Below are 19,156 nucleotides of genomic sequence, written 5' to 3'. Positions count from 1 at the left end.
AATGCACCCCTTGAAATTTTTGGGAGGGGTACCTTGGCCCACCCCTTCAATTTTGGAAATTGCCCAATTTCAACATTGGGTATTATAGTACAGGACCCTAATATGTATTATGATAAATTTGGGTGGTCCACCTCATTCCCTTTTAGGGGTAAAAAATTGCCAAAAATTCAAATTTCGGGGGTTTTTGACCTAATTTATCCCCTTGGATGAGGTGTTATTACCCTATATGGTTATATGGGCGTATACAGGGGTCCATTCCCTTTCATAAGACATGGGTATATTAATGCACCCCTTGAAAAATTTGGGAGGGGTACCTTGGCCCACCCCTTAAATTTTGGAAATTGCCAAATCTAAAAATTTGGTATGGTAGCCTAGGACCACAGTATGTACCTCTATCAGTATTGGGGGTCAATGTCGTTCCCTTTCATGGGTAAAAAATTGCCTAAAATTCACATTTCGAAGGTTTTTGACCTAATTTATCCCCTTGGATGAGGTGTTATTACCCTATATGGTTATATGGGCGTATACAGGGGTTCATTACCTATCATAAGACATGGGTATATTAATGCACCCCTTGAAATTTTTGGGAGGGGTACCTTGGCCCACCCCTTCAATTTTGGAAATTGCCCAATTTCAACATTGGGTATTATAGTACAGGACCCTAATATGTATTATGATAAATTTGGGTGGTCCACCTCATTCCCTTTTAGGGGTAAAAAATTGCCAAAAATTCAAATTTCGGGGGTTTTTGACCTAATTTATCCCCTTGGATGAGGTGTTATTACTCTATATAGTTATATGGGCGTATACAGGGGTCCATTACCTTTCATAAGATATGGGTATATTAATGCACCCCTTGAAAAATTTGGGAGGGGTACCTTGGACCACCCCTTAAATTTTGGAAATTGCCCAATTTAAACATTGGGTATTATAGTACAGGACCCTAATATGTATTATGATAAATTTGGGTGGTCCAACTCGTTCCCTTCTAGGGGTACAAAATTGCCAAAATATAAACGTAAGCAATACGTAGTACCACGTGTTTGGTTTTTGGTCGATTTTATCCCCTTTGATGAGGTGTTATTATCCTATATAGTCATACGGTCATGTATAGGGGTCCATTACCTTTCATAAGATATGGGTATATTAATGCACCCCTTGAAAAATTTGGGAGGGGTACCTTGGACCACCCCTTAAATTTTGGAAATTGCTCATTTTATATATTTGGTATTATAGTACTGGACCCTAACATGTATTATAATAAATTTGGGTGGTCCACCTCGTTCCCTTCTAGGGGTACAAAATTGCCAAAATATAAACGTAAGCAATACGTTGTACCACGTGTTTGTTCTTTTGGCCCAATTTATCCTCTTGGATGAGGTTCTATTACCTTATATGGTTATGTATAGGGGTCTATTCCCTATCATAAGACATAGGTACATTTGTACACTCCTTTAAAAATTTGGGAGGGGTACTTTGGCCCACCCCTTAAATTTTAGAAATTGCTCATTTTATATATTTGATATTATAGTACTGGACCCTAACATGTATTATGATAAATTTGGGTGGTCCACCTCGTTCCCTATTAGGGGTACAAAATTGCCAAAATATAAACGTAAGCAATACGTTGTACCACGTGTTTGGTTTTGACCTAAGTTATCCCCTTGGATGAGGTCCTATTACCTTATATGGTTATATGGTTATGTATAGGGGTCCATTCCCTATCATAAGACATAGGTACATTTGTGCACTCCTTTAAAAATTTGTGAGGGGTACCTTGGCCCACCCCTTAAATTTTAGAAATTGCTCATTTTATATATTTGGTATTATAGTACTGGACCCTAACATGTATTATGATAAATTTGGGTGGTCCACCTCGTTCCCTTTTAGGGGTACAAAATTGCCAAATTTTAGTACAACCACGTGTTTGTTTTGGCTCAATTTATCCCCTTGGATGAGGTCCTATTACCTTATATGATTATATGGTTATGTATATTGGTCCATTCCCTATTATAAGACATGGATATATTGATGCACCCAGGGAGGGGTACCTTGGCCCATCTCTTTATTTTGGAAATTGCCCAATTTAAACATTTGGTATAATAGTATAAGACCCTAATATATATTATGATAAATTTGGGTGGTCCATCTCGTTCCCTTTCATGGGTACGAAATTGCCAAATTTTAGTACAACCACGTGTTTCGTTTTTCACCTAATTTATTCACTTGGATGAGGTCCTATTACCTAATATGATTATATGGTCATGTATAGGGGTCCATTTTCTATCATAAGACATAGGTACATTGATGCACCCCAGGAGGGGTACCATAGCCAATCCCTTAAATTTTGGAAATTTTTCAATTTAAGCATTCGCTATCATAGTACATGACCTCAATATGTATCATGATAAATTTGGGTGGTCCACCTTGTTCCCTTTCATGAGTAAAAAAAAAATGCCAAAATATAAACATAAGCAATATGTTGCATCACGTGTTTGGTTTTTGGCCCAATTTATCCCGTTTGATGCGGTCTTATACCGTATATGGTCATATGGTCATGTATATAGGTTCATTTCCTATCATAAGACATGAGTACATTGATGCACCCTTTAAAAATTTGGGAGGGGTATCTTGACTCATCCACCCAGTTTTAGAAATTGTTTAGTATAAGCATTTGGTATCTTCGTACAGGTCTTCAATATGTACCACTATAAATTTGGATGGTCCACATCGTTCCCTTTCATGGGTAAAGAACTACCAAAAATCAAATTTCGGAGGTTATTGACCCCTATTTAGCACGTTATATGGTTTATTACCTTTATATGTTTATGTTCTCTTTTAAATTTGGGAATTATCAAATAACAACATTCGGTAAACGTTTTCTAGGACCCATTGGTGTTCCTCTTATGGCCAAATATTCAAAATTTAAAGGTTATTAACCGGCTTTATTATTAAATGCGTACAGGATTTATTACTTTTTTCATAAGACATAGGTGTATTTGTGTACCAATCTTAAATTTTGGAAGGGGTACATTTCTTATTGTCATATCAATAATTGGTAATTGTTCTTAAAATTGGATAGTATCTCATTCATTGGGTAAATCATTATGATCACGTGATCAGTTATTGACCTATGATGAGATTAGGAGTCCAGGACATTGGTACATTTAAACTTTGTAGGATAATTTGAGAATGCGTCATTGGTATTGATTATTACAGCCAAATATAAACGTAAGCAATACGATGTACCACGTGATTGACCTTGATGAGGTAGTGTACAGGGATACATAGCTAACCTTATTGAATCTTATGACTCATAGTCTTAAGGGAATACATGCTACAACACTGGCAAAGTTATTGTTGATGCAATTTGATTCGTTGATCACTATCTTTCGTGCAATCTGATTGGCTGATCACTATCTTTCGTGCAATCTGATTGGTTGCTGATTTTCAAATCTTTGCTGCATTCAGTTTTGTTTTAACATTTAAAAAGTTTGAAACTTTGGTTTGACATTTTTTCGTTTGATATTTTTTAGTTTAAAAATTTTTGTTTTGAAATTTTTTTGTTTGAAAATTTTGTTTCAAAATTTTGTTTGAAACTTTTCGTTTGAAATTTTTGTTTGAAAAGTTTTTGTTTGAAATTTGTTTCAAAATTTTTTGTTTGAAAATTTTGTTTAAAATTTTTTATTTAAAATTTTTCGTTTCCAAATTTTTTGTTTGAAATTTTTTGTTGCAAAATTTTGTTTGAAAATTTTTTGTTCGAAATTTTTTGTTTTGAAATTTTTTGTTTAAATTTTTTTTGTTTCGAAAGTTTTGTTTGAAATTTTGTTTCAAAGTTTGGTTTGACATTTTTAAAAGTTTGTGCACTCATTAGTAAAGAACTGGAACTGTTTAGAACTAAAACCTCTGGCAACATTGTGGTGCAATAGTACACATCAGAATATGGGGTTGTACTTGAAATGAAAAAACACAATTCATTGAAATGGATCATTTTATTACACTCCACATACATCCATACCAAATAGTGGTTCTGGATATTGTGTATTTTGAACTTCTTGCACTAGTTTGTCTTTAGCATATAATTTTAATTCCAGTTGAAGTCTTTTAAGGTCTATTGCGATATCAATTGGTGGAAACTCAATGTCCATTTGATCACAAATAAACTGTTTATCAATACAGGTATGCACCCACGAACGATGTTGACAACCATCACAATATCTAGATACATGTTGTACAATATGCATAACACATTTTTCAAAATAGTACTTTTTCAGGAATATACTAGTTTTGTTGCACACTTCCACTGCATGTTTAACACACTGAAATACACTGATGAATTTGTTCCATTCCGTTTGTGTTAGATACACCATGTTGCGAGGGACATGGAATGTACTCTTTTTACGTAACAGCACCATCTTCTCTTCGAGAACTGTACGCATCACCACTTCATGATTAGAGCCTAATGATTTGACTATGGTCACATTTAGCTCATCATGAAAATAATCGTTCATTTGGTCGATTCGTGCCATTCTTCACAGGTCAGTTGTACACCAAATTGTTCTGCTTTGCCCAATCGAATCACAGGTTCAAATGTTCTAGCACTGATATCAATCATCACATGTTTTGTTTGAAATATATTTATTGGATAATAGCTTGCGAAGATGAACTCTTTATCGTTAGAAGTACACATCTTTCCTCCTGAAAAGCACTTGCTCAAATGATTTCGTGGGATGACACTGTATTGGTTGATTTATAGAGCTACGGCTGACGTCATTGGAAAGGAATGTGCTGACGTTTGAATTCATGATTTCATCACAGTTGCTGACGTCATGCTGACCAACCAAATTCATACAACTATGTCTGATGTGCTGATTCATGATTTCATCACAATTGCTGACGAATCTGGCTGTGTACTAAATTCAAATTGATGACTTCGACCCAAGAATCCTTTGTAACATAAAGATACAGATCCAGTATTTAAGAAACGTAACAGTTCTTCTTGTTTTGATGCTTCCATGGGTAAATATCTTGCTGGTAAAATTATATTCTTATTATTTTCAAGCTTCACTACGATTCTTAATCCAAACTTTGTAGGGATCATTTGGCTAGCTAAGATTCTATAAGGTAGATTCTGTTGTAAATCAGTAATCTTGGTAAATGATTTCATCACATCACGCGTGTTTAGAAACTGCAGACAAGTAGCCATGATGATGTTATCATGAATACTATCTCGAATGATGATGCAAAACTGATGAAGTTGCATTATCATGTTCTGACGTGTACTATTGCACCACAATGTTGCCAGAGGTTTTAGTTCTAAACAGTTCCGGTTCTTTACTAATAAGTGCACAAACTTTTAAAAATGTCAAACCAAACTTTGAAACAAAATTTCAAACAAAACTTTCGAAACAAAAATTTTCAAACAAAAAAATTTCAAACCAAATTTTGAAAAAACAAAATTCGAAACAAAAGAATTTTAAACAAAAAAAATTGGAAACGAAATTTTCAAACGAAAACTTTTAAACAAAAAATTTTCAAACAAAATTTTGCAACAAAAAATTAAAAATTTTCAAACAAAAAAAAAATTTCAAAACAAAAAATTTTGAAACAAATTTCAAACAAAATTCTGAAACAAAAAAAATTCAAACACAAATTTGAAACAAGAGTTTTCAAACAAAAACTTTCAAACAAAAAAATTTTCAAACTAAAAAAAATTTCACGTTTCACGGTTAACCGTCAAACTTTATCCGGTTTTTAACTATTCGATTAACAAATAAACGGTTTTGATTATATTTATCAGTGTGCAAAATGTTGAACGAAACCAAGATTTTTAAATGTTAAACAAAACTTAAAACTGAATGCAGCAAAGATTTGAAAATCAGCAACCAATCAGATTGCACGAAAGATAGTGATCAGCCAATCAGATTGCACGAAAGATAGTGATCAACCAATCAAATTGCATCAACAATAACTTTGCCAGTGTTGTAGCATGTATTCCCTTAAGACTATGAGTCATAAGATTCAATAAGGTTAGCTATGTATCCCTGTACACTACCTCATCAAGGTCAATCACGTGGTACATCGTATTGCTTACGTTTATATTTGGCTGTAATAATCAATACCAATGACGCATTCTCAAATTATCCTACAAAGTTTAAATGTACCAATGTCCTGGACTCCTAATCTCATCATAGGTCAATAACTGATCACGTGATCATAATGATTTACCCAATGAATGAGATACTATCCAATTTTAAGAACAATTACCAATTATTGATATGACAATAAGAAATGTACCCCTTCCAAAATTTAAGATTGGTACACAAATACACCTATGTCTTATGAAAAAAGTAATAAATCCTGTACGCATTTAATAATAAAGCCGGTTAATAACCTTTAAATTTTGAATATTTGGCCATAAGAGGAACACCAATGGGTCCTAGAAAACGTTTACCGAATGTTGTTATTTGATAATTCCCAAATTTAAAAGAGAACATAAACATATAAAGGTAATAAACCATATAACGTGCTAAATAGGGGTCAATAACCTCCGAAATTTGATTTTTGGTAGTTCTTTACCCATGAAAGGGAACGATGTGGACCATCCAAATTTATAGTGGTACATATTGAAGACCTGTACGAAGATACCAAATGCTTATACTAAACAATTTCTAAAACTGGTTGGATGAGTCAAGATACCCCTCCCAAATTTTTAAAGGGTGCATCAATGTACCTATGTCTTATGATAGAAAATGGACCCCTATACATGACCATATAATCATATTAGGTAATAGGACCTCATCCAAGTGAATAAATTAGGTGAAAAACGAAACACGTGGTTGTACTAAAATTTGGCAATTTCGTACCCATGAAAGGGAACGAGATGGACCACCCAAATTTATCATAATATATATTAGGGTCTTATACTATTATACCAAATGTTTAAATTGGGCAATTTCCAAAATAAAGAGATGGGCCAAGGTACCCCTCCCTGGGTGCATCAATATATCCATGTCTTATAATAGGGAATGGACCAATATACATAACCATATAATCATATAAGGTAATAGGACCTCATCCAAGGGGATAAATTGAGCCAAAACAAACACGTGGTTGTACTAAAATTTGGCAATTTTGTACCCCTAAAAGGGAACGAGGTGGACCACCCAAATTTATCATAATACATGTTAGGGTCCAGTACTATAATACCAAATATATAAAATGAGCAATTTCTAAAATTTAAGGGGTGGGCCAAGGTACCCCTCACAAATTTTTAAAGGAGTGCACAAATGTACCTATGTCTTATGATAGGGAATGGACCCCTATACATAACCATATAACCATATAAGGTAATAGGACCTCATCCAAGGGGATAACTTAGGTCAAAACCAAACACGTGGTACAACGTATTGCTTACGTTTATATTTTGGCAATTTTGTACCCCTAGAAGGGAACGAGGTGGACCACCCAAATTTATCATAATACATATTAGGGTCCTGTACTATAATACCCAATGTTTAAATTGGGCAATTTCCAAAATTTAAGGGGTGGTTCAAGGTACCCTTCCCAAAAATTTCAAGGGGTGCATTAATATACCCATGTCTTATGATAGGTAATGAACCCCTGTATACGCCCATATAACCATATAGGGTAATAACACCTCATCCAAGGGGATAAATTAGGTCAAAAACCTCCGAAATGTGAATTTTAGGCATTTTTTTACCCATGAAAGGGAACGACATTGACCCCCAATACTGATAGAGGTACATACTGTGGTCCTAGGCTACCATACCAAATTTTTAGATTTGGCAATTTCCAAAATTTAAGGGGTGGGCCAAGGTACCCCTCCCAAATTTTTCAAGGGGTGCATTAATATACCCATGTCTTATGAAAGGGAATGGACCCCTGTATACGCCCATATAACCATATAGGGTAATAACACCTCATCCAAGGGGATAAATTAGGTCAAAAACCCCCGAAATTTGACTTTTTGGCAATTTTTTACCCATGAAAGGGAACGACATAGACACCCAATACGGATAGAGGTACATACTATGGTCCTAGGCTACCATACCTAATTTTTAAATTTGGCAATTTCCAAAATTTAAGGGGGGTGGTCCTATGTACCCCTGCCAAAATTTAGGGGGTGGTCCTATGTACCCCTGCCAAAATTTAGAGGGGGTGGTCCTATGTACCCCTAGGTCATTGACCCCGGCCAGGGACCATGGGTCCTGAGGCAGGGACCCAGGGGCCAAAAAGTGAGGCTAAGTGGGGCCATTACTACTGTACCATCGAGGAATAATCACCGAAAAACGCTTCCTCCTAGACCGTTTGGCCGATCTCAACCAAACTTAGCACGCTGATAGAGTATGTCGTGCTGAGTGACAACATAGGTCGAAATCAAAAATCCGATGTACCGTCGAGTAATAATCACCGAAAAACGCTTACTCCTAGACCGTTTGGCTGATCTCAACCAAACTTAGCACGCTGATAGAGTATGTCGTGCTGAGTGACAACATAGGTCGAAATCAAAATTCCGATGTACCATCGAGGAATAATCACCGAAAAACGCTTCCTGATTACGTAGTTTAAGCTCGCTCAGCTCATTTCATTGCAATCGGGTATATCCATTGCATTCCTAGTATGATTAATAATTAGGGTACGGTATATATATATATATATATATATATATATATATATATATATATATATATATATATATATATATATACTGTAATTTGATACGGTGATTGTATGAACACAATAAAGAGCATTTATCAACGTTTAAAGATACGCAAGTCATTACACAATTTACTTCAATAATAAATATGATTTAAATGTCATTATATCAATCTTTCGTGGACTCGTCGTAACCTGAAAGAATTCTGATAAATTCTACATGAAACTAAGGCGGAAATCAGGACACATTTTGTACATAAATTTACTAAACGAAACGATAAAATTTTGATTCGGGACGAGACTTTTACAAACGTTTACGGCACGAGCCGAGAAAACCTGAATTCTCATCTCGTCTTGAGGGCAACGCTATGAGCAAGCGAGTTAGAAATCAAATATGCAGGATCATGGTTCATTTAAGCTACACTAAGCTGCAAATATACCCAATGTCGGATTGGGGACGGAAGGGGAGCGATTAAAGTGGGGTGCCTGAATTGAAGGTTCCTTATAATTTCAATGAAATTCAGAAAAAAATCTCTGACTTACCTAATAAAAGAAAACATACAAAATACATTTTCAGGGTAGCTCTTACAGTCATTACGTTATTATAAGATTAATGCTACGTTTGAAATAGATTCGAGTGAGTATTTAAGTAACGAAACCACTTTCAAAAGTTTTTCAAACTATCAAGTTTGAGAAGAACGAAGTTTCTTCCACTGTTGTTATCTCATTGCTCATAGATACCAGTGATAAAATAATTGGCCGGAAATCACGCGGCCGTTTCTTACACCAATTCAAGAAGAAGATGAGACCCAATATTAGGTACCTAAATTCAGTATTTAAAAAAAAATCCACCCAACCTCTTGCAACCATGCATAGCACATTTTAATACTTACACTTGAAATTTAAAAAAAAAAATACAACTGGATAAAGACGATTGCCTTTGTCTTTGAATTCCATATATGAATAACAATATAGGGCGGAGAGTTTCAGACAGAAAACGGCGAGGGGCAGGTTTTATTAAACAAGACAGTACATCTGATATGTTTTAACTATAGGCAACTTGTGCTTACAGGCTAAACTGAGTCCTCTGAATTCAATCGACAAATGCCATTAAGATGTTCAAGAGAATAACGTATCAGCATTATTATATACTGAGATACCGCTAGGCTCCCAAATTTCAAAATAATATTGTGTGTGAAAACAGTTAGTAGATTTAATACTTTGTCACGTGATAGCTAGAACCTGAGAGAAATTCAGAGGGAATCCAAGAGAAATTTCTTTCCTCATAAATAAAAATTATGAATTTATTATGTACTGAAGCAATGATACTACGCTTACACTACCCATACACTGATGTTTTATCAATAATTTAATTCGAACTGCACCAAAGAGTTGGATTTCTATAATGATCCTAAAAGAAGGACGCACTGAATCAAATTTTACAAATCTATCAAACGCAAGCTATCCAATCCCATAAATCTGTTTAAAAAATGAAGGAAAAATTTCTTTTTCTCCAAAGGATTCACTTCTTTTTTTAAAAAGGTCTTTATTTTAACGTCCCATGATTAGAATAAGAATTATTTATTGTCGTTAAACAACATGATGTTGTAATAGACAACGTCAAAATTTAAGTTTGCATACATGTAATATTTACAATTTTAATTAATCAATACAATAATTTATATTTTACCTAGTACTACTTTTCTATTCTAATCCTGAAATTTCTTCCTGAAATTCTGAAATACTATATATACACTTTTCTAAGAGCCACTTTTTACAAAAATATTTAAAATTTTTAATCTCGATTTCTCCCACTCTAAGTGGCAATAGATTATACAATTTCATCTCTATATATAACTATTTTGAGTTTTGCACAGCCGCATATGGGGAATATTTATTTCATTTTTGCGCCTTGTATTGTGTCAGTGAACACTACTTCGAGTAACATAATTTGTACAGTTTTCTTTGATATACATAAGGCACGATAATATGTACAAGGACGGGATGGTCATTATTTCAAAATCTTTGAAAAAATGTCTACAAGGTTCTCTCTGTGGAATTCCTGTTATCGTTCTCCCCCCCCCCCACTTAAATACTATTTGTGCTCCGGAAGAATTACCCCATAATAGTATGTCATACGACAGATGAGAGTGAAAGAAAACATAATATGCAGTGATTAATAGACTTTTACTTACATATATTTGTAATTTACGTAACACATATACTGCCCTTGATAATTTTTTACAAAGTTGCATTGTATGCACATTCCAGTTTAATTTCGTATCTAAGTATATCCCTAATAGATTAACTGAGAAGCATTTTTTTAATCAGTTGTGGAGCTACTGAGATGAAAGTATAACTTCTCTATTTTATTATGATTCAAATGTAATTTATTGCGGAACAGGAACAGTAATTATGTTGTTTATGCTAGAGGACACAGGTGATTAATGAAAGTGAAGGATTGTAAAATTAAATTTTGGTCTCTCACTGGGAATCAAACCCAGAACCACGTACAATAAAAGCACATGCACTAGCCAATAGACCAACGGAGAGAACTTTCACAGTTCTCGAGCGGAAATATGTATATCGGAATTCTTTCTTGGCCAAAACTCGAGAAAATAATTTATTTGTCAACCGATAAACATACACTTAAAACAAACACAAGCATTGTGAGCCTTAACTTTAACTTGATTTAAACTTATAGTTATAAGGTATTACGCAAATCTCTAAGCTATCAACCTTAAATGAACCTTTTAGTCACTGACATTGTCATTCCTGCGTTTTACAGGCTGCAGGTATTCCTGTTTTATAATGAAATCGAATAAAACGTAGCGTAATCAATTTTTATACAATCTGCTTAATACACGGTAGAAGCTCACTGAATTGTTAATTGTGCTATGTTGTTCTTAAATTGGTAATTTCCGTTCATATATCACTATTCACAATACATCTGCATTACTGCAGGAATGGTTCACTACAACTACATAACTTATGGCTTTCTTTATTACGCGTAGACAGATTAGGTTATGTATAACATCTAAACTGCAACTTTTAAAAACCGTTGGATACACTGCAGGGTGAAACTCTCCGCTCCCCTGTCCAATCGCGCTTGCCATGAAACTGATGTAAACACAACAACAACGCCATCCCTCCAAAACCGCACTGCTATCCTGGTCAGGTAATAGCCACATCTCACAATTGAAATCATTTACTTACTTTCTGTATGATATTAACCCGGGAACGGTCGAGTGTTGATTTGTGACGCGAGCGGTCGACAGGTGAGCGCAGCGCTCACTCACATTATAATCGTTTCTATAGCTGATTATGAGTTTACATGGTATTTATCTGGAACACATTTCCATATGTTGACATTTTGTGATTTATTATTATTATTATTATTATTATTATTATTATTATTATTATTAACATAAAATCGCAAATAAAATGAAAATGCGTTTATATAAAATCATTTCTTATAAGTTATATCTATTTTTATTATCAAAGTTTTTTATGAAATCAATTTCTGATATCCCATAAACAATACAACTAGCTGATTGTCATTGTCGCATAAAAACATTTTTGTTATCATTATCTCATAAGGATTACATTTTCTAAAAAAAAAAAAAAAAAATATTTAAACAATAATTAGAGCGAGTTTTCAGTATATATACTCTTGATATGTTCATACTATTCATATTTTGAGTTGGAAATGTCTACTGAAGTTAAAGATATAAATATCTTTGTGTGAACACACTACTTATTTCTCTTGATCAGTGGCATCGGAAATATTGTTCAGCTGGGGGGGGGGGAACTGTTGTCTTGAAAATAGACACGGGAATGTAACACAGGTAAGATAATACGAATATATGTTTGTAATGTAACAATAATTTGGTTAATAATAATAATAATAATAATAATAATAATAATAATAATAATAATAATAATAATAATAATAATAATAATAATAATAATATAATGAAGCTGTAAACAGTTCGTGAGAGTGAAATTTCCATCTATTAGAGGCATCTTAGTTTACATCTTTAGATTAATTAATTCCGTGTCAGTTTTGTGCTGGATTTTGGTCTGGTGCAGAAATTTTCAACAACTGAAATCAGAATTAAAAACATATAAAATTGTAAAATTTGTACTGCTCACAATGACTGTAAGTACAAATTTTACCATTTTATATACTGGTACATATTTTTAACTGTATTGGACATGGTCACACGGACACTATTAAAGAATCTTAAAGCTACTTAAATCACTTGGAAATGAATAAATTATATTTTTAAAAATCCAGTTCTGTTGTTGCAGTACACTGTAATACTAGAAATTGCTATTTAGAACTACAAACTGTATAGCACTTTGTAGTAGAAAGTAATTTGTACATTATAAAACAGGCTACATAATTAAGTAAAAAAATAAGAAAATATACTTTTTCTACCTACTGGACTTCGTACCAGAAATGGAAAAATGGAATTTTCACTAGAGACTTCATAAAATTTATATAGAAAATTCAATTACATTAATTATCCAGAATTATTTGTATTTTTACTACACTTAATTCAGTATATCCAGTTTGTTATTGCATTCACCTCTCTTCCTAATCTCATTATATTCACTTCACTTCACACTAATAAAGTACGACACCACAGTAGTTTGTTGGACAGTTTTCGTCACTCATAAATATTCATGAGTGACGATATTTTTGACATTTTAGCAGTTGGTAATACACGGCCGGTTGACAGGTTGAAGAATGGATACACCCTTTTTTCCGCATATTAATGACACAGAAGAAATACGATAATGTATGTAAGTGTGGCCGGAGGTTGTAAATGAACGAGAAAACATGATACATAATAAATGTTTTCCGGTGAAAAGAAATTTTAATTGGACAAGCAGAATACAGAAAAACCTTTCGGAAATAAAATATGCAGATCACACACGTAGAACAATTTAATATAAAGTTGGATTCATTAATATGCAACACATGCAACGCGGCAGCTGCTGTTGGAGAATATTCTGGAATTTTGATCGTCGGAATGAGTGAAAGAAAGTACTGGAAACTTCGAGATCTTTTCTTAAGCTTATTATTGTTGGAATAAGGGAAAGAACACACTCGAAACATCTGGAAAGATTCAAAGATAGAAAAAAAATAACGATTTATTTACATGATGTGTACATTTAGAAAGAAGACAGCAGGAACATCAAGTGTTAACTTTACGAAGAAGATATTTTACTACTAGGAGAGACTGGAAGATTGGTAAGTACTAACGTTGTAGTTTTCTTGTATTATACTTGTTTATTTTTTATATGGGAAAGGGATATATTGTAATTGTCTGGAGTATAAGGGGGACGGAAGTGTTTGGTTTTATCGGAAATTGATTGCGGATTTTCCGGTTTTGAAAATGATATGACTCGGTGTACTTTTATGGAATTATAACATGACTAAGATACAGTATAATGTAATATGGAGGGTAAAGGGAATCAACATTATTGATTGCATTGGGAATCGAATGAGTATTCTCCCAGGTGGAGAACCGTGCGCTAAATTTTATGCTTGAAGTGTGAACTTATTACTTATATATAGCTATGAATTGGGTAAGACATAACAGGAAGTCAACAGAATCCGCATCGGGAATCGAACCAAGGCTCTTCCACGTGAAAAAACCGTACGATAAACCTTTTGCTTAGCAGGTATTGTTACTTATATGTAGCTATGAATTGTGTAAGACGTATAACTGGTATTTAGAAAGTATATGGTAAGAAGGAAATTTTATTGAGTAGGGAGCCATGACACTGCCGGAACTCGAACGAGGGTTGTCCCACGTGGAGAACCGCACGCTTGCTTGTACTGTAGACTTTTCTCAGTTATAAATTTAATAAACTTTATTAAATTTTACTGTGTATGATCGAACTTATATTGGATAGGTAGTTAGCAGAATGTGCACCGCGAATCGAACCATGGCTCTCTTACATTCAAAGCCAATATGGTTGAGAACGTTAGTGCTACGTTGAATATGATATTTTTGTAATTTGAAAAGTTGTAATACGGTAACTAATTGCAGTTTTTTTCTGTTTTAGGTGCTGAAGCAAATAATAAGTGATAGAAGCGAGAAAAGCAGAGAGGCGGAGAGAAAAGCGACGAAAGACGTGGATTTGAATTGGATTATTAATTAAACAGAGATAAACTGATATTCGGTATTATTATTGTTATTATTATTATTATCATTATTATTATTATTATTATTATTATTATTATTATTATTATTATTATTATTATTATTGTAAACTTTTGTGTTTTATTTCATAAACGCTAGTGTATCAATGAAGTTATATGGCGACAAAACGTTTAACGTTACCGCACATTGAACTTAAGGATTTTTCATGGTGAAAGTTAATGCAATAAAAAGAGACCCGAGATTGTTTGAACATATTACCCAGGACGAAATGTAGTAGTGAAGTTGAAAGGGAAACTTTATACTTATATTTTATAATTGGAAGTCGTAATACAGCAAATAACTAATTCTTAATTTCTTTGATTGTTTTAGGTGGTGAAGGAAATAAAAAAATCTTAATAGAAACACTGGAGAACAATCCTTATTTTCCTGAATTGTTTATTGTTGAAATATAACGGAGGTTTTTAACGTAAAGGAGTTACAGATTGGTCTTAAAATATGGATTTACTGAAACCTTCGAATCATAGTTGTATGAAATATCAAAATATTGGATAATGTATGATATGAATATTGAATACTGAATTATTGACATAAAAGTTTGACATCCAACGAATATACTGGCTAAGCTAAAGGAGTCGGTTAAATAAGGTACACATTTATAATTTACTGAAAGGAAGAAAGTAGGGAAAACGAGGGAACTCCGAGAAAACCCACGCACAGCATGTTTGTTTACCACAAAGCTTCCTTGGCGCGAGCTGGGATCGAATTAAGGAGTCCATGCACCAGAGGTGAACGCTGTATTGCGTACCCACCATAGCTTTGTATGTGTATTATATTTTGGATAAAGTACGCATTTATAATTGGTGGAACGAGAATGTAGCCGGAAACGGGAGAACTCCAAACAACTTGTTTAAACTAAAAATACACTTTGAATGAGGGAAAGCATTTCGTTTCAGAAGTGATTTATTTTACGGACAGTACTATTTACTGTTTACGAAGTTTGGGTAGCAAACAATTTATAAGGAAAGACAAACATTGTAGGTAAATAATGTTGCAAGCCTTATATGGTACAGTTACCGGATGAAATTCTGAATACGGAATTAGATTTTTTATTTATTTGTATACATTACGCTGAAGGAAATGGATTGAAAATAATAAGTTGTCTTATATTATTGAAGTTGATTGCTGGGTTGAAGGATATTGCTTTTAACACTGAAAACCCACAATTATTTTACCACTGAGAGTTCAATAGCAACTATATGTATAAAAATAGATTAATAAAGGAGATATATGATGTACGTTAGGGACAATTTGACATTATTTAAACAGTGTAGGTAATCAACACCATTGGCGACAACTATTAGCAGGACTGTGAACGATGGGAATTAGCCTGTTGGAGAGACAGATACATTTTGCGTATATAATAATAATGAGTATGAATATTTGACTTTGGCACCTAGAAGATTATGCAACCGATAAGTTAAAAATGTTTTGAGGATTGCATATTATATTCACAGACAGTCTGATACGATTTTGTATTTTACTTGAAGTGTGATAAATATTTGTTTGAATTAAAAAGAGTATTTTATTTATAGATCTTGTTTGTAAGTTAGAAAAAACAAGAAAATATTCTTGTAATGGTGTTATGACCGCCAGAAACGAAATAATAGCTAACATGTCCTTTTTACAATAGAAATAGATATATGTCAATTTAAACTTTAATAAAAACTAGTCTGAATCTTGACAATTTTAAACTTTATTGTAATTGTTACAAATACATAAGAAAATAGTATTTTAATGTTTTAGTTGTTTGCATATACAGTGCAGATATATTTGTGAGTGAATGCATGACATACAGCTATAACATATTAGAAGTGTTGTGCTCACGAAATTAGATCTTCCTAAACCTTAAAGAGATTATATTGTGCAGTTTGCACTTATTGAGTTAAATTTGGTAATTTAATACGAACTGTGGTTTCGCTCTTTGCCCACTGCAATTGTATTAGATTGAAATATTGAACTTACTATATTTGGACTTCTAGTTACTGTTTTGCTGGTTTTATGAGTGATTTGGGAGGGCTGTTGTTTAAAGTGGATTTTGAACCATTACTAATGCTTGTAACGAGAAACTATATCTATTGGGAAGTTTGGACTTTCTTTTACGCAGATGAGAAGTAGCCTGTGTTTAAGACAGCATTATGAAAACGAATGTTTGCACAACGAATTGAATTTCTATTGCTTACACCAAGATTCATTTAACTGTACCTGGGACTTTTGATTGATAAGTAAATTAGTAAGTTATATTTTAAAGCGGTGTTGAGATTTATTTGTATTAGGTTATCGACTTCTGTTTGGATTATTTTTAATTTATGTTTTATATAACAACAAAGTTATAAAGAACAGTATGTTAACAGTAATATGGGTTCCAAACCACAAAGGGATAACTTTAATGCAGTTGTTGTGTATATGAACTGTTATGGAAGATTAATTTCTTACTATATAGCATTTCTTTTATATTATCTTAACTGCAAGAGAACTGTATTATAAGACTACCTAACACATGTAAATAATAGTTAGAGCTAAAGTAGTGAAGTATTGGCAACTGTATTGTCAGTGAGAGTAATGCATTGTTTTTTAAAGAAATAAATTGATATTAGGAAATAAAATTTAGTTGTTTGTTTGTTATATGAAGGAACTGGTGTTCTGAAGCAGTGCGTCAGAAGAAAAATTATTGTTTTCGAAGAATATGGTAGGAAACTAAAAGTATTTAATACTTTATTTTGGATTTTGTACAGACATTACCAACGTAAGTGAATGATGACCTGTTGATCATTGATAAGGAGGCCCTGAGTTTGATACCTTGTGTTTAGTTTATGATATGAAGACTTCAAAACATTTCTTTAAGCATTTTACTTTAAATCAAAACAACATATAATTTTGTATACAAAACGAATTGAATTAAGGGTGTACCCACGCGAGGGATTCTTTGAATGCGGACCACATTTAAAACTCTCTATAACCCAACAAACATTTCAATACTTTTTAAGAAAATTATGGTTGCAGTAGGAGAGAAATGCGTAATATACTGTAGAAAAGTCGATGTTACAGTACCTGTACTCTTTCTTTTCTTATAAAAAGAAGTTGGTGTACTCTTTTGCTGAGAATATAAATGACAATATTGAAAAATTACGTGTTGTTTTATTGCAAGTAGAATAATGTTACTTCAATAATGCTTAAACGCAGTGACTGTTAGTGCTGGATCCATCCTTTAACAAATTTTAGAATGTACAAACCCTTACTTAGTATATGCTTTTTAAAAGGAATAGGTCTTAGAGAGCTCAATAATTTGAGGTAAAGGATAAAATGTCTATGAAATGCATAGAAGTATACAGGAAAAATACTTTTTCTTAGTAAGATAATAACGTGAAATACTTATTCCATTTATATAGTAAAAGGACAAGATAGTACTTTTGTGAATAATTACCTTGGACTTGAAAATCAAACACAACCCTTGTGTTAGACAACCAGTAGAAATCCTACGTATATCGAATGGAAACACACTGCAGACGCTTTACTTTTATTGATTCTGATAATAAACATTGTATGGTAACCTCTTGAAACTTGTAGACCCACAGTGAGGTATAGTCGGGTATGGGGAGAGCACGGTGACTCACTGGTAGAACGACATTTTGATGTTCGTGATTTAAAACCGACCAAGTGAACTTTGGGGTGAACATCTTTTCCTCCTGGTACTTTCATTTTCTACATTTATTTATTGGTTTAATTAGCTTATCCCTTAACCCAAAGTTCCTCCTTCAGAGTAAGGAAGCTATCATGTTTCATAATATATAGTACAACAGGTACGATTATTATTGTATATATTAAAATCTCAACTTTCTCGATAGAACTTTACATCGACAAAAGATTTGAATTGAATAATAATACAATTTCTATGCCTTGGCGAGCTAAGATTGAACCATGGACCCATTACGCGCCAGAGGTGAACGATTTGAAGGCGATGAAGAATATTTCATAATCCCACAGTAGTATCAATAATTGCTTGAGATTCTTAGTATACTATGTGATATACAGATTACATGAATTTTATTTTGTTCTTTTGAACTAATGTTTAAGAGGACCACAAGGATAGATTTCAAGAACTACCTATGGTCCACGGATTACAGTTTTTAATTTTACAGCTTTATACACTTGCATTCAAAAATTATAGGGCCATTAGATGGTTGTATAAGACTTTTGTTGGAATAAATGTTTTCGCTGGAACTTTTTTAAAGTTTAAT

Source organism: Thermobia domestica, chromosome 14 (assembly GCF_964235325.1).
Source record: "Thermobia domestica chromosome 14, izTheDome1.hap1.1, whole genome shotgun sequence".
NCBI classification, from domain to species: Eukaryota; Metazoa; Arthropoda; class Insecta; order Zygentoma; family Lepismatidae; genus Thermobia; species Thermobia domestica.
Note: the sequence above shows the minus strand (reverse complement) of the source record.